At 49.6% G+C, this 23813-nt stretch overlaps 1 protein-coding gene across 1 annotated transcript in view; it reads right to left on the reverse strand.

Moving 5' to 3' along the window:
• The window catches only part of LOC147634139 (YCF49-like protein), a 49202-nt gene that overhangs the window by 19191 nt on the left and 6198 nt on the right, over nucleotides 1-23813 (reverse strand). The gene's annotated exons all lie outside the window — the stretch shown is intronic.

Consider the following 23813-nt stretch of genomic DNA (forward strand, 5'->3'; position numbering starts at 1 on the left):
ATGAATTGATCAATCTTGGCTTGCTTAGATAACCCTAACTACTATGCAACTACTGTGCTAAAGTGATAACCTTGCCAGAAAACTAAAGCACGGGTGACCCGTTCTGTTTAAGTTCATAAAACTCATCTGCCAGGTTTGTCAAATACTAGGGAGGGAGAAATCCCCACTTTATCACTACACAATTTCAGAGATGAGAGAGAAATGAAATGAAATGATATATTAACATCTCTAAGAGGCCATAGTGGCCTATGAGACCAAAACTAAGAGTACATCTGAAGTTGGTGTCTCATCGAAGAGAACAAGACTAAAAAGTACAATAAACTGATTGTCCTACAGTTATAAGAACAGAACTGCAAGACTCCGAGATGATACTGATTGGAAAATACTGGAAAATGTATATCAGGTAGATCCATATATACTGATCAGTTGAAGTGTTGCCCTCTCCTTAGATCAAGTATCTCCGCCATGGGGCTGTCTGGAATGGAGAGGTCGTAGAAGCGAGGTAGGCGCCTCCGATGCCGAGTAATAATGGCTCTGATCTGGCGATGGTGAGGATGCCGTGGTCGGGATCCTAGTGGGCGTGGCCGACGAGCACGACATAAGATAACTGCTCTATCAGTGGTGACTCCCTGGGAGCGTGGTCGGTGCCCTGATGGCCCAATGGAGGAGGTATCAAGAGGTGTGTGGGCTGGGTTGCTAGTGCTGGTGCCGAAGAAATCTGTCAGGGTCCTCTGTCTAGGTACATCATGGCTCAGCCTCCTGTCTGCCAAGAGGGTCTCTTTGTGTCTCCTGAGCTCAAGTAGAAACAATCCGAGGCATCTCTGATCCTCAAACTCCATGACCCTGCGTAACGGCCCAAAACCCTCTCGGAAGAGGCAGTGATATCTCCCTCGGATCTCATAACAGACTGTACATCGGCAAATGTAGTGTTCCTCTGTCTCTACCTCCTGGTAGCATAGCTGACAAATGCGGTCATCCACGATCTGATGCACATATCGCCCTGTCTCAATCCGCAGCTGGTGTGACGAGGTCCGGGTGTAGAAAATGGCTCTTGTAATGAGTCATTTTCGTGCCCAAGGGCTCAAGGGGGCTAGTCCATGTCCTCTCTGTGTCCACTCTGATGATATCCATCCTGATCACGCGGCTTTGCTCTGAGCGGGTGAGATCCAAAAATGGACAATCCAGACTATACTGAAAGGGTGGTAGTGCCTCTATCCGCAAACCATGTAGGTCAAACCATGATCTCATCTGAGCACACCAACAATGAGTATCTCCATCCTCTGCCAACTGTATGGATGAGGTCAATGCCAAACGGGAGTACCTCTGCGGAGGGAGCTCCCATAGCCGCTGTAAAAAGGTAACTCCTTGGAATAGGGCCTCGGTTACTACTGGCGGGGCACCCAGCTCAGCCCGAACAATCTCATGTGGTACTGATGATTTGCTCCGAATCATGCGGGCAATCATCATAATCAGTGGTCTCTCCATTTGCCTCCATCCCTCATATGTCCCTCTCTGAGATCTGTGATGTATACTGGGCCCCCAAATTGGAGCTCCGTACAGGAGGGTCGGTGTGACAAGCGTATCAAATTGTAATATGCGGAAGCTTCGGAGAAGGGATCGGTACTTCAAAACTCAGAAATCGGCACTCTTTTCGCGACGGAATTGACGCACAAACTGAAAGGAGATGTGCAGAAAATAGAGAGAGAAGGGGGAGATGGAGAGGACACAATATTGGGTCCCAATTACCCTCTGTAGGGCCCCCACCACGGATGGTGTATTTGCTTTATTAGAATGATGTAAATCTGAAAACAAATACAGAAACTTGACCTTTTCTTGGCTGGAAAATCCTGCCCTTGACCTTCAGTCCTTCACCCCTTTGCGTTAGCAACTTCTTGGCTGTCCTGGCCCTTGTTTGCTTGGAACACTTGGTGAATTATGAGATGCTTTCATTGAATCTTGGCTGGAGTATTTATACTCCCCTTAGCATCCAGTCGGCCAGCTTCATAAAGCCCCACGACTAGGTCTTTTTCAATAAAATGCTTTCACACTATATAATATGCTGGCCACTCTGCGCTTGCCTGTGTGGGACAGTACCAGGCTGCTGGGTACTCTGCGCATGGGTGTGGGACTGCCCCTACACCTGGCCGACCTGCTGGGTAGGGTTTCTAACCCTGTCGGCTGCCTGTCCAGCAGCATTAAAGCTGGCCGACAGCCCTTCCAACCCATGCCATGGCTGGTGGGCACAGCTTGGGCCCTCCTGGCCCCTTGGGGGTGGTTCTACACCTCCCCCATGCCCACACTAAGGGTGCAACTCTTCGCACTGGGGTAGCCCTATGGGCTGGCCCCATCTCTACATGCAAACCTACATGCCCACAGAGGTCTGGCATCCAGTTGCAAACTAGATACACAGAACATCTGACATCATTCCAGAGGGAGACTCACAGCGCGGACTGGCACTGTTTCATGTGCAGGACAATGCACACCTGACCTTGGACTCATGTGCAGGACAATGCACACCTGACCTCGGACGACTGAGATGGATCCCTGGCTGACTCGTCCCGGACTGGGCTCACATGGGACCAGTTCACCATCCCAGGTCCTGCACCTTCTGTACAGAAATGTCTACGTGGCATCCAAGTGCGGGATGCACGTGACATCCCCTTCTGCTTAACTTGACGGAAGCTGCATAGCCTCTAAATAATCCGTCAATAATGCCGGATAGTCTTCGAAAAATTCTTTGTCGAGCCATACCGCTTCATGAGTTCCCCGGTCCTGAAACTTCGTGAGGAACTGTCGTAGTCTTCGGCCTGAGCCATGCTTGAAACGGTGCAGAAGGATCTGTTCTGGAACCATTACTTCTGCTTCATCAATAATGTCTGGTTCCGCTTCGTCTTTGACCTCTGAAGGGGGTGGACCTGCATATGGCTTTAACCAACTGACATGAAATACATCGTGCATAGTCCAACTCGGAGCTAGCTTTAACTGCATAGACACCTCATTAATCTTTTTCCGGATGGGAAATGGTCCGAAGCTCCTGAAAGACAACTTTGGGCATCGCTTGCCCACCTGCTTCAATCTTTGCTTCATAATCCGAAGATACACCCAATCCCCTTCCGAAAACTTCATGTCCCTTCGGTCTTTATTGGCCTGTCGAGTGTAGGCCTCTTGCGCTTTAGCCAATCTGTCTTTAACGGACTCTAGGATCTCCTGGTAAGACTCCGTCACTCTGTTCGCCTCCAGTACTGAAGAGAAAGTCCTGGTTAACAACGACTGGAAAGGCCTTCCAAACGCTGCCTCATATAGAGTCCTGCCAATAGCTGAAGAAAAAGAGTCATTCAAAACAGCTTGAACTAAAGGCAAAAACGATCCCACTTACTTTGCTGATCGTGGACATAACACTTCAGCACATCAAAGGCCAACTAGTTGTATATCTCTGTCTGGGGATGGAATGCACTGGAAAAATTCAACTTAGTACCAAAATTATCAAACAATGCCCTCCAAAAATGACTGGTAAACTTGGCATCTCGGTCTAACACTATGGTCCTAAGAATCCCGCCAATCGGGTACCAATGCCGAATGAATAGCTGGGCAACATCCTCGGCGGTCACATTGGCCCTGCAAGGAATAAGCATAACAAATTTGCTGAACCTATCAACAATAGTTAAACACTGCGTATTACGCTTACTCGGACTGGGAGGCAGATTTGTGACAAAGTCCATCGAAATGTCCTGGAAAGGACCCTCAGGAATTGGCAAAGACTGTAACAACCCTATCTTCTTTCCACGAGGAGCTTTCACCTTTTGACAAATGTCACAGCGTTGTACATATGTAAACACATCACGCCTCATCTTTGGCCAATAGTATTGCCGTTCTAATTTCTCCAGAGTCGAATTCATGCCCCTATGACCACCTGTAATGGCGTCATGGGCATCATGGAGAAGAGCTGCCCGGAATGGCTTCATGACACATAGTCGGCCTTTGTAGAAAAGCCAACCATCGCGGTTTAGAAAATAGCATGGTCCTGTGGCATCCAATGCCTGTTCCCACTGTGTACCGAATTCCTCGGAATCCGCGTACGTGTGCTTCATGTCTTCTAGTCTTGTACCAACAAGGTCAAGTCTAGTGGTTTGAATCGCAGATACTTGTCCCTTCCTGCTCAAAGCATCGGCCACTGGATTGGCCTTTCCTGGAAGGTACTCAATCATGCCACCGAACTGCTAGAATATCTGACTCCAGCGGTGTTGTCGATCACTCCACTGTGCACTTGGCATCGTCTGAATCCAGCGCAATGCCTGATGGTCAGTGCGAACCTCGAAGTCACGGCCATACAGGAAATGTTTCCAATGTTTCAAGGCCTGAATAACTGCTAGGAGTTCACGATCATAGACTGAGTAGTTCTTTTCGGCGGGCAGTAACTTACGAGACATGTAAGCTACTGGATGACCATTCTGTTGCAATACACCTCCAATTGCGATGTTACTCGCATCGGTGATCACTTGAAATGGTTCGTCCCACGAGGCAAGGGCTAAACAAGGCGCTTCTGACAAAGCCACCTTGAGGTTTTGGAATGCCTCCAACGCTCGTGGAGTCATTCGAATCTTTTGCCTTCTTGTTTTCACTCCCTTTAGGAGATCGGTGAGATCTGCCAAGAGATCAGAAAACTTGTCAATGTGGGTGGAATATGCCTGGCATATACCCACAAATGATCTAATGTCGTAAGCGGTCTGAGGTACTTCCCAGTTAACAATCTCGGCCACTTTAGCCGGATCAAGTCGAATGCCTTCAGCACTAATTATATATCCCAAGTAATGTACCTGGAACAGATAAAATTCTGACTTCTTTTCATTGACATAGAGCTCGTTGCTTTCCAGCAACCTAAGGACTTTCTCCACATCAATGTCATGCTGCTCAACTGTAGCTGAAAATATGAGTATGTCGTCCAAAAATATGAACACACTCTCTCCAATCAACTCCCGGAAAATACGCATCATCATGCGGTTAAATGTAGCTGGGGCGTTCGTCAAACCAAATGGCATGACCACAAATTCATAGTGGGCCCGTTCTGTACGGAAGGCTGTCTTGGGGATGTCCCCCTCTACAATCCGTACCTGGTGGTACCCACTCTTTAAATCCAATTTAGAGAACACCTTAGCTCCATTCAACCTCTCGAGAATATAGTCAATTCGAGGCATCGGAAATCTGCTCTTGATAGTCAGCTTGTTGAGTGCACGATAATCGACACACAACCGAGAAGACCCATCTTTCTTCTTGACAAACAAGATTGGTGCTACAAAAGGCGACACGCTGGGGCGGATGAAGCTAGCTTGCAACAATTCTTGGAGTTGGCAGCACCTGGCTTGGCAGGCTTGGCCGCCCGACTGCCCTACAGGCCCAGTCCGCCAGGTGACGCACCCGAACGCCTGCAATTTGCCTGCGTGCCTGCCACGTCTACAGAACCCCGCCAGCTCTTCTCTCGCTCTCTTTCTCATGCGCTCAACGAAAGCAACGAAAGCAACGTGCTTTTTCTCTCTCTTTTTTTTTCAGTTTCTCTCCCTGCAGGTCATGCGACTGCACAACAAACTTTCTCTTCCTTGCAAAAGCAATCAACCCTATTAAAACTACCATCTCCCATCATCAACATGGGGTTCTTTGATGAAGAAAAAACACATACCAAAACTGAAAACTGCAGTATGCATAGAAAAAACAGCAAGCTTTTTAACACATACCGTTCTTCGACCTCTTCTTCTCTACCTACCGACTTGCTCGTTCACGAGGTATGCTCTGATACCACTGTCAAACCCCCACGGATCCCCTCGTGATCGATCTTGGTTTGAAACTCGAATCCTGCAAACAAACGAACAAACAAACAAGCAAGGGGGTGCAGGCCTGACTCACCTCCCAACCATGACAGCCGTGGGCAAGCCCACAGTCTTGGCTGTCCCCACCGAGCCACGAGCTGAGCTAACTAGGTTGACGTACCGACCAATCTCCTCCTCGTGACGTCCCATACCGCCACGAAGCTGCCCTCGCGGGCCTTGAGACTGCTGCCGGCCTCGGCTGCATAAAGCAAGTTGTTACATTCCCGTAACGCCGCTACGGGCATTACCACAAGAGGGGACGGCCTCTGGCTCACCACCCAGCCATAGAGGAAGAATGAGGATTGCCCCTCATCCCCCAGGCTATATAGTGTGTGGCCTGCCGTCCACACTAGCCTGGCCGCCCATGACTCCGCATGGGCGTCCTCTCCCACTGAACCCCGGATATAGCCATCCGGTCTGCCGTCGGTCACAGGCATTACAGCCTACGTGACATTACCCCCCCCTTAAGAAGAGTTTTCGTCCTCGAAAACAAACTGGGGAAACCTTTTGGAAATTGCACTACAGCGTTCCCAGGTTGCTACTCCTCATCCCTATCTATCCATTTAACAAGTACCTCCTGGTATACTTTATGTCGGGTTTGTCTGTTATGATATTATAGAATCCTTTCCGGTTCATGTGGTATCTTTGGTGGAGTGATCAATTCCACCAAAATATCTAAAGAAACTACGTTCTCTAACCCGTGAACTGATTTCTTCAGTTTACTAACATGAAAGACAGGATGAACTTGAGAACTCTCCGGTAACTCAAGTTTATAGGCTACGTCCCCAATCTTCTTAAGGACCTTGAAAGGACCGCAATATCTAGGAGAAAGTTTATCACACTTTCCCGTTTGCATGGTTGCTGACTGCGCAGGAACCTTTAAAAATACAAAGTCACCTTCTGCAAAGGTCACTTGTCTGCGTCCTTTATCAGCAAATGTATTAGCGCGATCCTGTGCGCTACGGATGCTCTCGCGTGCAGCTTTGAGCATAAGATTCATATCTTCAAGGAAATCCTTGACAGATTGAATCTTCTCCTTTTTCAGGCCTACAGCCATTGGAGATCTCGGCTGGAATCCATACATTAACATGAATGGTGTAAATCCAGTCGCTGAGTGTTTGGAGCTGTTATAAGCAAACTCCAATATGGGCAAATATTCTTTCAATTTGATTGCTTCTTACTTACATAAGAACGCAACATATCCTCGAGTATTTGGTTAACCTTTCTGTTTGACCATCAGACTTCGGATGATCTACCGTACTCATACTCAGAGTAGTATCCAGCTTTTTGAAGACTTCCCTCCAAAAATGACTGTTGAACTTTCTATCTCTATCTGACACTATATCTGCGGGCAGGCCATATAGCTTGTAGAGATGTTCAATAAAGAGTTTTGCCAACTCTGGCGTTTTTACCGTTTTCTTCGTGGTAATAAACTTTGCCAGTTTAGTTGTCCACTACTACCCACACCGAGTCATTCCCTCGACTCGTCTTGGGTAAACCGGTAATGAAATCCATGGAAATGCTTTCCCATTTCCCTTGAGGAATCTCCAGCGGATGGAGTAGTCCTCCAACTTTAAGACGTTCTGTTTATTGACCTGGCACTTACTGCATTTCAGCACATAAGTCTGGACGTTCTTAAACAAACTAGGCCAATAAAACTCAATTTTTACTAGTGCATAGGTCTTCTGAATCCCAGGATGACCCGCACTAGGACTATCAAAACTATACCCGGAAGGCTCGGCTAGCCTCTCTGGACTAATCCTCGCTACCCGCCGCACCTACGGCCAGTCTCTCCGGACTAGCATTACGTGCCGGCGAGGAAGGTGGGCGCGGCTGTGACAAAGTGCGTAAGCGTACAGCGCGCCAGACCTCTGTAAAGACAGGATCATGCTCACACAAGCCATGATTTGGTATTTCAACCAAAACCTTAAGGCAAATTTCATGCCTTGATTTTGCATCATGTCATTAGCACAGAAGCTGATGTACTGGAGAGCATTCTAGTAGCGCAAGTTCTTAGACTATGCTACTAGATATTTGTAGACTATTTTAAATGTTGCTTCACCAACTTGTTAAAACTTCTCCTTGGAAAGCTCTACGGCCATAAGAGAAATAAATTAGAGCCAATCTAATCATGCATCACAAGGATCAGTTCCAAATCTGAGAGATACTTTCTCTCTTAGAGTAACCTCTTTGCACAAGCATATGCTCTAGAATCTTGTTGAGTTTCTAACTACCATCAATCTACGGATGGTTAAACTCCACTCTAACTCAGAGTAAATGTAAGTTTTGAAAATTTCCATTCAAATATAACAATCAAATTTCCTATCTCTTATGCCATACTATATATGCGGGTAGACCATATAGTATGTGGAGATGTTTGATAAAGATTCTTGCACCACTACGGGTGTCTGGAATTACATCCATTCATTTACAACTCTTTGTTGCTATTACCAGACATATCCCTTCCAGTATTGTCTGGACTCACACAACTATTCCAGTTTATGTGATATTTGAGGATATCCCTCCTTTCCCTCAAGAAAGGTTTTTGTCCTCAAAAACTCTACTCTCAAGCGGACTACGCGCTAGTGTCATAGGTCCAAGAATAAATCTAGACCGTTATATTTTATTCTTGAGTCCTTCCAAGAAACTTTTAAACATCTTGCAACGAAGATGTGGTATAGTGTCTACGCACATATGGTGGTACTATTGATAAACTGCTTTGCAACCGATCAGTGGTTTCACACTTGTAACAAAGTGCTTCATTGTTGCATATTATTACCCTTCATAAGCGGTTACACACTTATGAATCATTTGGGTGGGTTGTACCATCTATCAAGAAAAATTCCAAACTACTAATAACCACATTATCAATCCACAGATAATGACTGAGCATGCTGCGAAGCCATAGGTTGCTAGATAATTGATGGTAATTACACAATTCAATGTCTCATTACATCATACATTCAATATAAATGTAAACATCACAGTACTTCGTGATGATGAACTTAGGAATTTCATCCTATCCCTGTTTGGTGTTGGTATGAAGTATAACTATGAGAACATTATTTGCTGCCTCCTCATTATAGCGGCAAAGCTACCTACCCATCACAGGTGGCAATCTCTACCAAGCTATAACCAATGACTAGCAAATAAACGAGTACTCTTGTAAGAACTTCATAACCATATCTCACACCCAACTCATAATCACTACGGATTAAATGCCAGGGCTTGCAAAATTGAATGTTTTCTGATAGGTAGAGGGGATCATCAAACTACGGATGACCTCGACAACTCACTAGGACTAGTGATGTGTAACTTTTAAGTTACTCCACTCTCTTGCTTATTCCATACCATCAAACAAATCGGTCCCTCGATTTGAGCAACGTCAACATATTTATGAGTACCTCGATACTCATGGATTGTGGTTCGGTAATTTAAAATATTGATCTAGAGTATTTCTCACTCAAGGATCTTAATGTTATTAGCAGCTATGTATTAGTAGTGAGTAACTACGTCCCCACTATCATCACACTAGTAGCTCCATACTAGTTTGTGAGTAACTCCGTACCCAATGGCGTACCTCCCCCGAGTGGGAGTACCATATACAACCATCTATAACAAGATGATTAAGTCACTTGCTGCTAAAAAGTGACTACACAAATTGACCTTTCCATTGCACATTGCAGTACAATTACTGGTATTACAACACGAATTTTTGGACGTCCTTATCATAGAGGTCAACTTGAAAACTATGCATAGGTCTTGTGGAGTCTCGGCTGACCTAACCACACCACTAGTGACTTCCTACAAAAAATGTGGCGCCGAAGTCACCACCTATGTACTTTAACTCCGTAAAGTACATGGTCTTATCTATCATCTATGGAAAGTTGTAAAACATTCCTGTGATGGATTTTTATCACCCTAAAATTATTGTGCACTATTTTAGTGTGAAGAGCTTTTTTCTTGGGTACCATGGTTCACCCCAAGCTCATCTTTTGCTAAATTCTCCGATTTAACAAAAGATATGTCTGCCTCCGAACACTCTGGTTCAGCCCCAGACTTTGAGTTTACTTCTTAACACTTCGGTTAAGTCAAAACTCACCAGATACAGTAGGATTTACCACTAAGCTCTCCGGCTTAGCCTTCTATCCTAACTCAGCCCGAGTTTATGTACACTACATATGTCGGATCCGATTAACAACAACCAAGCTCATCTGGAGTGAGATACTACTCACTATTGCCATGTAAAACCTTATTAAATCCTAGAAATGCTCCACTCATTCCTTAGGGGTCATACGACTCATAGGGTTTACACGCACATGAACTTTGTAAGCAAAATAGCCTGTCATGCAATATTACAATTGCTTATGTAGGAAAGTAATATATTTTCCAAATTCATATGGTAGCAACTAAAATGTGCTCACAATCGCACACTTATGTTGAACATAGGCAAGACTACACTTGCAAAATGCTATAGGGCGTCCCCCATGCATGAAATTGTCCAACCAACTAGTCTTACTGCTAACCTCTAGATTTAGATCACTCCGGAACTAAATCACTCTGTTAGCACTAGCACACCATCATGGTCTTGCTACCTAGAGCTTCTCCGAACTCTGTAACTGGGTTTCATCCCAACTTATGGCTATATTTGGTAATTTTCAAAGTTCAAATTTTATCTTGCACACTTTATCACTACAGACAAGTGTACATACAACCTGCCAAAGAGTCAAGTTACATGCACAAGCCTTGGCGTCCCATTCCACCAAGACTACAATCGATTCCGTGAGAATTAATGTCCCATAACATCAAATTACCACCAAACCAATTGATGTGACATATAAAAAGGCTCTTTCCCCCCTCGAAAGATCACCACAAACTCTCGAGCAGTGGGATGTCGACGCATGGCAATAAAAAGAAGAGAAAACCATGCTTAGTAAGTTTAAAAACAGTTCTCTTCGATCAACTTCTATAAGGGCATTGAGCATTACATCTCAAGATTATACCCCTTCAGATTTGTTTGTCACTACAAAACAAACACAAATTTGTCCGAACAAAACTTTAACTCTAGCAAGACAACGGTCGCAAAAGTGGAAATTGAAATCTGGCGAGGCTACGCTCCCAGAGTCTAACACTAGTCATGTCGAGAGAGTACGTTGCTAATGGGGTCATGTGATCAAGGCTACTAGCAGGTAATCGATAAACGCGACCTCAATCCCAGCTATCTTAAATGCCATTGACCAATTTTAGAAGTCATGACCATGGCTAGACTGCGCTTGCAAAAGTGTCTCTACGGACTACATTTGTTCGTCACAATGGACCACATCCAAGTAAACATTTTTCATTGGGTCTAAGCACATTGGAGCCACGAACTTCTTTTTGTGGACTTTCAACAAGAACAATTGTCTGATCTGCTCTCATATTACTTTGTGGTAAACCACATGGTTAAACCACTAAGAGAGAGAATATATCATGTATTTATGTATTGTCAACGAATACTTCTCGAACTACGCGAGAACATTACCATCGATTTCCCTCTTGCCACCTTAAAAAAAAATTCTAGTGCTTTACGGCACAATGTGGGTATGAGTTGACTTACGACGTGACACCAACATGTGCACGCCATGACATGACGTGTGTGCAAGACTGTCAATGGTTCAGCAGACATGGGCACGCTACGGCACCCTTAGACGTACGTGCACCGCACGAGCAAGTGCGTTACGCCACAAATAGCCAGGGTGCACTACGGCACGACTGGGTTGGACTCTACCAATGCGTCCACAACTGGTACCAAACATTGGAGGATGCAGGCATTGCGCATATTCTCGCGGGCTACGGTGATAGACGTGTTCACTAGGCACAACGGCCATAGAACGGCTTTGTCTCGAAGGACTCGGCACTACGGCCGTGGGATTTGTCTCTCTCTTAGCACGCGACGCTACAGCCGTGTGCAGTGGGTCTCTCTCGTGGAAAACAGGCACTACGGCCACACGGCGCGACGGCCGTGTTGGGTTGGTTTCGTGGGGTGTGCCGTTGTTCTGTTTTTTTTTTTTTTTAATAAAAAATAAAATAAAGTAACGGGCCGGGCCGTTCTCGCCGCTTTGTGCGTGGCCGCCCGCCCGTGGGGAGTGTTCACAAACAGGCTGCTGGCCGGTCGTCCGTTGCCAGCTCGCTGGGCATGCCCATATGTGGTATCAAGGGTTGGCCGCCTATATTTTCATTATTCATAAAAATGAATAATTAAAAATATATTAAAAAAATAATTGGTTTTTTTTAAAAAACCCTTTTTTTTTACATCCTTTTTTTGCTTTTTTTTTCTCTTGTGGCGTTTGGGCTGGTGGCTGGCCGCCGCCGCCCCTGGCTGGCCGGCGTGGGCTGGCCGCCGCCGCCGCCGCCTGCTTGGCTGGCTGGCTGGCCGGCGCCGCCGCCGCCGCCTGGGCTGGCCACCGGGGCTGCCCGTGGTTCAGGTAACGCAGCAGCAGCGCTGCCTTCACACGCCCGCTGCAGCCGTCTTCGCCGCCTTCAGCAGCAGCTCCACACAACGCTGGCCGCCGGGCTGGGCCTCAGAAGGGCATCTCCAGCAAACGCTTCAACGTGTTGGGGCTGATTTCGCAGTGGGGCTATTTCTTCGCCCCCCCCCCCACACACTCGTGTTTCTTTATATCGTGGGGTTGGTCTGCGCCCCCCCCATCTCTACACAGGTTTCCATTCGCAAGCATTCAACGGAGAGGTTTTCGCAGCATTCGTAGCCATTCAACGCAGCAAAAAGAAAATTTCAAATTGCTTACCTCCAATTCGCTTGCACTGTGTGTGTCGGGGAGAGAGAGAGAGAAAGAGTTCTTCCCCTCCATTCTTCCATGGCTGCCTCCCTCCACACCCTCCATTCGAGATAAGGATAAGGAGACGAATGGTCGAAAACCATCGAGTGGGCTCCGGTCCCCCGGTCACGCGCGGGCTCTGACAATCCCATCGAACCACGCTCTGATACCAGTGTTACATTCCCGTAACGCCGCTACGGGCATTACCACAAGAGGGGACGGCCTCTGGCTCACCACCCAACCATAGAGGAAGAATGAGGATTGCCCCTCATCCCCCAGGCTATATAGTGTGTGGCCTGCCGTCCACACTAGCCTGGCCGCCCATGACTCCGCATGGGCGTCCTCTCCCACTGAACCCCGGATATAGCCATCCGGTCTGCCGTCGGTCACAGGCATTACAGCCTACGTGACACAAGTGCACGTCTGCACTAGATCCAGGCTCCAAGACCATAGAGCTCTCACAAACTCACGAGACTCTCTATGCACAATAACTAACCTTGGCCACCCTTTTATAGGCTCTTGGCCGGTCATCGGGCGTCCACACTTGGCCGCCCGCCCATCCATACTTGGGTGCCCGCCCGTTAGTATATCCCTAACTCAGCTTGTCAATCAGCCTGCCTAGTTCCAAGCTTCCCCAAGCCTCGAAACTAGTCTTGCATGCGTATAGCACACAGTAGATACCCACTGTGCACATGACACACAGCTTGGGCCCTCCTGGCCCCTTGGGGGTGGTTCTACACCTCCCCCATGCCCACACTAAGGGTGCAACTCTTCGCACTGGGGTAGCCCTATGGGCTGGCCCTATCTCTACATGCAAACCTACATACCCACAAAGGTCTCGCATCCAGTTGCAAACTAGATACACAGAACATCTGACATCATTCCAGAGGGAGACTCACAGCGCGGACTGGCACTGTTTCATGTGCAGGACAGTGCACACCTGACCTTGGACTCATGTGCAGGACAATGCACACCTGACCTCGGACGACTGAGATGGATCCCTGGCTGACTCGTCCCGGACTGGGCTCACATGGGACCAGTTCACCATCCCAGGTCCTGCACCTTCTGTACAGAAATGTCTACGTGGCATCCAAGTGCGGGATGCACGTGACACAGTGACACAAATAGCCACAATTTGGTGCGTGGCTCCTGAAACTGTAGGTGTGCACACTGCCTCTCAAGTGCCCCCAAGGCTGCATGCCCTCCAGCTAATCTAGCTGCTGCCTCCTTCAGGGAGAAACGCAGTCCTGTGAAAGTAACTCCCAAGTAGACATATGACCTAACGTACTCTACCGGCTCCCCTCGGAAAGTGAACTGAGGCTCTGATCTCGTCACCCATGCCTGTGTGGTGTTAAACACCATAACCTTGGTTTTCCCAAGGTTCACTGTCAGATCTCTATCCGCACAGAAAGCCTGTAATGCATCGAGGTGTCTCTGTAGTCCTTCTGGAGAGTCTGAGATTAGAACAATATCATCAGCATATAACAAGATGGGTATCAACACCCCTGCCAGGCATGCCCCTGGGCCTCCCAATCTGTCTACATAATCAGAGACCACATCAATGTACAGTCCAAAGAGGGTGGGCGATAGCGGGCATCCCTGCTTCACCCCTATCGTGCTGGTCACCCTACCAGATAGTCCGCCTGGAGATCGGACTCTGCCTATCACAGACTCATACAAAGCATATATCCCCCATTGCATATCCTCGGGTACCTCAATGTCATGCAATCTGTGCATAAGCCTGGCACGTGGTACAGTATCGAAGGCTTTGCGGAAGTCCACAAAGCAGCAGTATATCCTTCTCTTCTGTGCCCTGCCCTCTTCAACAAGTGCCCGAAGTGTCAGTATGTGATCCAAGGTAGTAAATCCTCTCCTGAAGCCAGCCTGTCCATGTGCTCGATGACCATGCCTCTGCCCATCGGCTCAGCTCCGACTCCAATATAGAGCCATATAATTTGGCCAGGTAATGACCAATCATGATCGTCCTGTAGTTGCCTGGTACCATGGGTCCCCACTCTTAAAGAGTGGTACAATGATATGCTCTGTCCAGCTTGTCGGGAAACCCTCACGAATGGCACGATTAAACACATGTACGATGAGCGGAGCCAAAGTGTCTCGTGCATATGAGAAGTGCTCTCCAACTAGCCCATCATGATCCTGTGCCTTTCCATTCTGTAACCTGTCTATCGCATCTAGCACCATCCGCATAGTAAAAAAGGTGCTGCTAGGCGGTCTAGCTCCCATTAAAGGGGGCGGGCTGTCCTGGTGCATCATATAGCTCTCTAGCATAAGTATGCCATGCCTCAGGTGCAGTAATCGGAGTACCAGGCTGTCTCTCCTGAAACATCTTCCATGCCCTCTTGCTGTCCTTCCCCAGGAAGAGTTGGTAGATCTCCTCCTCTAGCTTAGCCAGATAGGCTCGTTTCTTCCTCCGCACAAGGCGCCGAAAGATCATCCTGGCCTGTCTATGCGTGTGAGACCCAATGGCAATCTCACATTGTAGCTGTGCTCATGTCTCACGACACTCATCATCATACCAACTATTCTGTGGGGCAGTGCTGCGGGGGTGGGTGGAAGGGATCATAGTGCAGAGAAACGCAAATGAGGCGGATGCATGTAGAACACCTGCCAATCCTCTCGTGATCTCGTCCAGAGAGCTATGCGGGTCTAAAGCGCACAAGCCATCAGATACTGCATCCTGATAAACCCCAACTGTCTCACGTGTAAACTGATATCTCGGGTACCTAGGTAGATGAGTGGCTGGCCCATCTCTCGGGGATCTACCTACTAGTGTGAAACTCAGGTATGCATGATCGGCTGCTATGCCAATGGGCCTACTGGAAATCGTGAAACCCCGCACATCAAGTATCAATGAAGGAGATCCCATCAAGTAGTCCACTGTGCTTGCTCCCCCTTTAGAGTTCCAGTGTGTGAGAGCATCTGATCCTTGCCATCTCAATAAGCCATTGTATATGACCAACCCATGTGCACTCCCGAGTGTGAGAAAATGCCTGCCATGATCTGTAATCTCCCCCTCATCCTGTGCTGATCTCTGCAACCCTACATCCTCTGCCGTGATCTCCCGGTACATAGCCTCTTGAGTATCATACAACTCTGTCTGCTCTGTCTTCACAGTTCTGATTTTTTCGCTCGCTGAAGCCCCGCCTCACCCCTGCTTGCGCGTTCTGCACTGCTGCGCCCCCCGCCTGATCCCCTCGCTTTGCTCCTGCCCCCCCCGCCTGCTGTAGGTCCTGCGCCCCTCTTCCCTCGCTGCTCTGCCCGCCGCCATTTTAGTTTCCCCCCCCTCCCTCGCTGCTGCGCCCCCCTCCCAGCCTCTTCGCCTATTCGCCCCCCCCCCCTCTTCGCGCCTGCCCCTCTTCTGAAGCACCCCCCCCCCCCTCCGTCATTTTTTTATTTTTTTATTTTTTTTTATTTTTTTTATTTTTTTTATTTTTTTTATTTTTTTAATTATTTCTCTCTTCCCCGCCCCTCTTCGCGTAGCTGCCGCCCACCCCCAACCAGCAGCGGCTGAGCAGGGAGAGCGCTTTTTTCATGTTACAGTTTGCTTCCCTGGACTCCGTCGGGAATATCTTCCGCTCCTCTCTCGGCTAGGAGCATTGGTGGGCTCGGTACTCGAGACTGGCCCCACAGCAACTTCAGTGGTGGCCAGAGCAGCTGGGCTACCCTCCGTCAGAGTTTTGGTGTCTGACATCTCCTCCCTTCCTAAGGTCATTCAGCTACCTAGGATAGGGGGGGGATGGATTGATCAGAGAGTGGAGTTTTCGGGGCTCCTGAACCAGTGCTTCATATGCAGGCAGGTCGGCCATCTGGCCAAGGCCTGCCCTCGCAGGAGACCTCGACCTCACCACAGCAGCAGGCCCCTGGTGGCCCACCCACAGATGCGGCACGGCAGGCTGCCTCCGGGACACCTGCTCAGGCCACAGAGACTTCGGAGTGGCAACCTGGACAGGGACGCCGCCGAGGGAGACAGCCACAGCAGCACGCTCAGAGACCGCTGCAGCAACAGCCACAGTCTCAGCCTCACTGGGTTCCCGTGAGGAACAGCTTCGCTCCCCTCCAGGAGGAGACACCTGCAGAGACCACTGAGGACCAGGAGATGCCAGCACCCCCTCCTTCTCCCCCCCCACCCCCATCCCCTCCCACCGCCTCGCTTCCACCTTCGCCTCCTCTCGTCCCCGCTCCGCTTGCGGCAGCGGCTCCCTCTCCACCCCCCTCGCCCCCCCCTCCTCCCCCCCCACCCGCCTCGCCTTCCCGGGAGACCCTGGCAGTCCCATGGCGTTCGCCCGCAGTCCGGAGGGCGCTGAGCACTGACCTCGCTCGCGCACCACAGAGGAGACCTACCATGCCGATTTGAGCTTCACGGATATCATCTATCCGCAGTCGGCTGAGTCGCCTCGGTGTTACACAGCGATCAGAGGCTTTCGATTACACCTTCACTCGGCTTTTTGGAGCAGAGGGCCCCCATGAGCCAGCACCCATCCGAGTTCATGTAGTGATACCTCCAGCCCGCGGGGAGGAGGCACTTGATTCAGCGGTGGCCTTCTCGTTCCCTCTTTGTGGCCCTTGTGACCGGGAGTGGACTCTAGAGCTCGCTCTTAGCACTTTGAAGACTCAGGCAGTTGAGTTTTCTCACCATGTGAGCGACGTGGAGGTGACAAATGTGATAGGCCGGCTCTGGGAGCTGGCTCATTTTTTCTTGGATCCCGGGAGTGTGGATGCCTCGGGGATTCGTCATTTGGTCGTGCGTATAGTGGCAGACTTAGCACGCGACCCTGGATATGTATGTATACACGAGGTTGCTCTGTCAGAGCAGGAGGCAGTCGCCATGGGCCACAGCCACTGGCGCCTGCTCCGTGATTCTTGTGGTACACCGGGTGGGCAGATTTGAAGCCGCTCGGATGGGGACTACTCTCCATCCAAGCCGCTTGCGAAGGCCGCCGTACGGCTGAGACAGCATCCACCTCAGCAGGTCACCCATGAGGATCATCTCATGGAATGTACAAGGCCTAGGCGGAGGACATTTTATACGCTATCGAGGTTGCTTGAGGCAGGAGCTTCAGAGATGCCTGGTTGGTGGCAGCATTGATATTTTGATGATGCAGGAGCACCACTTGGGTAAGAGCAGGATCCGGAGATATGGTTCGGTGATGCCTGGTAGATGGGATACCTTTTGGTCTGCAGGGTTTGGTCCTTTGGGTGGACAGGGAGGAGTTTGCATGGTCATTGCAGATGTATGGCGGCAGGCCATTGTGGATCGAGGGATCATTGTGCCTGGCAGAGCACAGTATGTCATTCTGAGGATGCATGATGAGCTAGTGGGCGTGCTCAACGTCTATGCGCCTAATCATGCTAGTGCCAGAGCAGAGTTCTGGACCCAGGATATGGATGCATTGCCAGAGGCCGCACATTGGTGTGTCGGGGGAGACTTCAACATGCTTGAGGACCCGGCCGATAGGGTGGGAGGCAGTCATGTTACAGTGCACGGCACGGAGCTTGCAGCTTGGGACCGGTTTTGCATGACACTGAGGATCACTGATGCATGGCAACATGGGGCCTTTTCTCGCTCTCAGGACAGTCTTAGTTTCTCTCGGTCGGATCGTCGACAGGGAGGGACTAATTTATCTCGGATTGATCGCTTTTATGTGGGCGACTGGTTAGGGGAGCGAGGGGGCTCCGTCGGCATTCTCGCTGGCACCTCATTTTCAGATCATGCGCCAGTTATCCTGACATTGGAGGAGAGGACACGGGAGCCCAGCTTGCAGTTGAGGATCCCAGAGAGGGTACTTACAGATCCCAGTCTCGCTCATCGAGCTTAGCTCTTTTCTGCACGCTGCAGCTTTGACACGGCTGGGAGAGATTCGCAAGCGGGAGCATCGGCTGAGACGCAGCCTTGCCTCGCTTGAGCGCCTTCAGGAGCAGCAGCCTGCATGTGAGTGGTTGGCGTCACAGCTGAGCCAGGCACGCCAGGAGGTTAGAGAGGCAGAGGAGCAGAGACATGAGTTTTACTATCGTCGTCAGGCCTCTCAGTGGACGCAGCTTGGTGATAGAGTGACTGGGGAGTTCTTTGAGATCACTGGACCCCGCCATGCTCGGGCAGGAGTCCGTCAGCTTGGTAGACCGGATGGTTCGGTAGCTACTGAGCCTGGGGAGATCAGAGCCATTGCCACTGCATTTTATAGAGACCTGCTTTCAGCGGAGTCAGCCACTGAGGACAGAGATGCTTGCAGACAGACTGTGTGGGCCCATGTGCAGAGGAGGGTCACAGATCGTATGCGTTCAGTTCTTGGTGCGCCTCTTTCAGAGATTGAGCTTGCCGAGGCCTTCAGGGTCCTGCTGCGACATAGTTGCCCAGGGGAGGACGGACTGACGCCGGCCTTTTTTATGCGCTATTGGGACCTATTGGGGCCAGGCCTCCGCAAGGGCTTTCAGCATGTTTTGGATACTAGGGTGATGCCGCAGAGCTTTTCAGAGGGCTTGATTTATCTTATCCCCAAGGGGGAGGGAGTATCAGATGATATTCGGCATTGGAGGCCTATTGCGATCCTCAATACTGTCTACAAGGTCTTAGCAAAGGCCTTGAGTTTGAGGATCCAGCCCTTCCTGGGGGAGTTGATTCATGCTACTCAGACAGGATTTGTCAAGGAGCGCAGTATCCTTGACAACATCTTCACTTTCTGGGAGGCGACGGCCCGAGCTAGATTTCTTGGCGAGGACTTGGTCGTGATGCTTCTCGATTTTGAGAAGGCATACGATAGAGTTGATTGGGGTTTCTTAGAGGGCACTATGCTTCGCTTGGGCTTTGAGCCAGGATGGATCAGAGGGGTGGCGGCTCTGTATTCCACAGCTCGCAGCCAGGTGTTGATTGCAGGAGGACGGGGGCCGAGTTTTGAGTTGACCAGATCAGTCCGTCAGGGGTGTCCCCTTGCTCCTTTTCTTTTTCTCTTCTTTGCGGAGGCTATGAGCATGTATTTGACAACAGAGGAGGTTGGTTTGAGAGGACTCCAGCTCCCAGTCCGGGGGGAGGACCTGCTTGATGCTGAGTTTGCAGACGACACGGGCTTATTTTTGCATGGCCAAGAGGCCAATCTTCTTCGGGCAGAGCAGTCGCTCCAGGTTTTTAGTGCAGCCTCAGGAGCATTGATCAATTGGCGCAAGACAGTGGCCTTTTGGATCAGTAGTGCTCCTACTCCGGCATGGAGCCCGGACCCCGGTTTTAGATGGATCCCTCCAAGCACAGCAGTGCGGTATTTGGGATGCCAGATTGGCCTGGATTTGTCACCTGAGCAGCAGATTGCCCCGCTTCTTCTGAGCATTCGGAAGAAGCTTTTGTATTGGAGTACAGCTCGACTATCCTTGGCCGGGAGGGTGGTGGTGGCAAATCAGGTGCTGTTAGCGACCATGTGGTACATTACGTCTTGCTGGATCTTCTCGAGCTCTTGCATCAGCCAGGTACAGAGGCTGATCAGGAACTTTTTGTGGTCTGGGCGGGACTGGAGCAGGGCAGTCAGGCCATCAGATTTATTAGGGGCCAGCCTCGCCTGGTTCCGGCACCGGATTTCTCGTCCGCCAGCTGGACACAGGAGAGGGATTTACGATGGGAGCTCCTCAGTAGCCTCACCATCTGGTTCACCTGGAGGGCCCGTTGCTTTACGGCCTTTGAGGGGAGATTGGAGCCACCAGCAGAGACAGTACAGGGGATTTGGCAAGAGTTGATCCACACCCTGCGAGGACAGTACGACCGCATCCGGGGTGACTCGGACGAGGCGATCTTACGGCGCCAGGCCTTTCACACCACTTGGCGTTGTGGCCCCTTCTACACCTTACACACGGGATCCCCCCGTTGGCACTACAGGCCACCGGTTTGGCTTTTCCCCCCCCCCTATTGTATGATTTAGCCTCTCAGTCCTTTGTACTGATGCTTGTATTCTGCAGCACCTAGGGAGAGTCTCCCAGGCTGCCATGCTGTACTCACTGCTCTATCTCTCTTATGAGCAAGAGCGATCTTTTGTAGCCCTACGGGCGTTGTTTATATAACTAATGAAAGGATCTTTTCTCAGGAAAAAAAAAAAACTGTCTGCTCTGTGCCTGTACGTGCATTAAAGTCTCCCAATAGTAATATGTCTCCCATGCTGGCAAACCTCATGATATCATCATATAGTGGGATATAGGGCGACTCTCCTGATGGTGCAAACCTGGAGTGGGCTGGGGGAAAGTAGCATACCGCCACATATAGCTCGCGGAGCCCCCCTCTGCATATTCGGACCCACATGTACCTTGCATCTGCATCTCTATGTACCACATGTATTTTGTCACGAAGCTCCTCCCTGTAAAGTATTGCCACTCCTCCAGATCCTCTAGTACCTCCCACTGTGCGTGGCTGAGGGCGGAAAACTGATTCCCATCTATAGCCCCGTACGTCAGGAAGCCTCTTGTTTGTGCACTGATGGGTCTCCGTATACATAGCAATATCACTGTGTCTGAAAGTATCCTCAAAGTATCCTGCATCTGTTCTAAGGGCTCCGTTGCAATTCCACACCGTGAATCGCAAGGTCTCATAGGCCGCGCACCGTCAAGCGGGCCTCCTCTCCGTAATGATGACTCGACCATCTCTGTATACCGCCCATTTTTCCTCTTTCCTTGCCTCAAGCACACGCGGCATGTGTTCCTTCCGGTGTGCTATCTGTGCCAGTGTAAGGTCCTCATCCAAATAAATCTTTTCCCCCTTAAGGGCCATCCTTTTGGAGAGGAAGGCCTTCTTCTTCTCCAAGTCACCAAACCTGATGATCAATATCTTCACCCTGGTTTCATCTTTGCCTACTCGCCATGCTCCGGTAATGGGTACATCAATGGCTCCAATTTTTGTTGCAAGAGCTTTTGCATCCTCTTGGGGATTTCCCTATCTTCCCACCCAACTACACGTACATGTAAGGCACGTGCCCGTCTCTTGGCTTCCTCTTCCAATGTAGCATTCATCACCTCTACTTTATTGACTGGTGTATCCTTCTGTTTTTTTACTACTTCATCCATGGGTTCACTTCCTCAATTTGTTTCTTTGTGGCACTAGCAATTTCAGCCCATGAATGCATTTCCTTCTCACCTGCAGCCACTTTTGCCTTACATGATTCCAAAGTGTTTTGCATTTCTGTGATGTCTTTTTCGCGGTCAGCCATACATGTCTTCAAAGTGCCTTCGTACGATGCAATTGTTGTGCCAATCTCTCGGAGCATGTCATCCTTCCATTTCTGCATCTCTTTTTTCATTTCGGTGTGCATCAAGGCTTGGGCTAATTTCATTTCAACCCGTACTTGGGCTTGCATTTCTCCCGTCAATTGGACATATATCTCTTCCTTCAGCGTTTCGTATCACTTTCCTTTGGGCATGCATCTGCTCAGTCCATTCCTTTTCAAGCTCCTGTCGCATGGTGTTCATCTCTGTCCTTATGTGAAGCTGTAGCTCCTCATAAAGGGCCTCATCTCGTCGGGCCATCTTCGTAATCCTTCGTGAGCCAGGGGACATGATTCCTTCCCTCAGTCTTCTGCGCGGTAGGCATTTGGTGCCTTCGTGGGGGGGTGAAAGGTTGTCTCACCATCCTGTTCCCCCTCTAGGGGTTGAGACATGTTTTCCCCTACTAGTTGCTGCCTTGGGGGCCTGAGCAGGGGTGGGTGGTAAAAGGGAGGCAGATGCACCAGACTGTACCTCCTGCACCTTACCGTTTGCACCTGCGCAGCCTGCCAATCGGCCTCCAGCCGTCCCTTCTGCGCTTTCTGCAACTACCTGCAAACCCAGGCGCCTCCTGCAGTCCTATTTGCCTGCAGCTCAAACTTGGTAAGCACCTGTGCCGCAGAAGGTGTGTGTGTCTGTGTTGTTGGTGTTTGAGAGAGAGAGAGAGAGAGAGAGAGAGAGAGATATGTACACCTTATTGGGTCCCAAATTAACCACCCACTGAAGGGCCCCCTCCTATTGCTAGGAGTATTTTATTACTTTGAAGAGAATGAATGTATGACTGACTTGGGACTGTGGATAAGCCAAACACAAGCCCTTGAAAGACCAAGAGTCGGGTTGAATTGTACCCGGTTGTAACATGCGGAAGCTTCGTGATTGAATCGGTAACTTCAATGCTCAGAATTCAGCAACCTTTCATGACGAATAGAACGCACAAAACTGAAGTAGACGTGCAGAAAATAGAGAGAGGAAAAGAGAGAGGCAGAAGAGGACACAATATTGGGTCCCAAATACCCTCTGTAGGTCCCCCACCACAAATGGTGTATAACCCAGCAAATTGACCCATGCACATTGCCATAAAAGATCCCAAGAACCCTTCCAAAAACATGCTAGAATTGCCCTGTTTCCACCCTCAGAACTGCCAAACCCTTCCTCTCACAAAGGGCCAGAGGAGCACCTCTGAGCCAGCGAAAAGAGACTCTCATGCCCTGTTCAGTCCTGTATACTTCTGCAGTTCTGTACCTCCAGCAACCAGCTTCAGTCTCACACCACCTTCCACAGGAGAGAGAGAGAGAGAGAGAGAGAGAGAGAGAGAGAAGAACCTGTTCAGCTGTGCACCTGCAATCTGCCCGCCTGCCTGCCCCCTTCCAAAAGAGAGAGAAACAGTCCAGCCCTCATGCTATCCAGCCCGCCTCCTGTCCTGCAGCCCAATAGTCGCCAGACACAGAGAGAGAGAGAAGCACGTGTTGCTGCAGTCTAGCCCATCTCCTGTCCTGCAGCCACCGACTTGCCCCTATAGGCCTGCGCAGCCTTGAGAGAGAGAGAGAGACCCACGTGCAGTCCAGCCCTGCGCTTTTCTGAGCCCACCAGTCGCCAGGCTTCCCAGCCCATCAAAAAGCACACATCCCTCAAGTTGCAGTCGACTCCCCTCCAAAAAGAGAGTCCCTGCCAGTAATAGCATAAACTCCCCTAAAAGGGCCACAATTCTATCCAAAAAGGTCCTTTGTTTTCTTTTTCAGGTTTTTAAAACCTTTGTCCCCTTCAAACATTTGTCACCCCCCCCCCCCCACATGGGATTATAAAATGGAAACATAATAATAATACCTAGAGTCCTCTAGACCACAAGTGTGCACATTTAATAAATGTCATGCACACTTGTGTTCTGCAAACTGACCAC

This window comes from Cibotium barometz, chromosome 11 (assembly GCF_041138505.1).
Source record: "Cibotium barometz isolate CiBa-2024 chromosome 11, ASM4113850v1, whole genome shotgun sequence".
Classification (NCBI taxonomy): domain Eukaryota; kingdom Viridiplantae; phylum Streptophyta; class Polypodiopsida; order Cyatheales; family Cibotiaceae; genus Cibotium; species Cibotium barometz.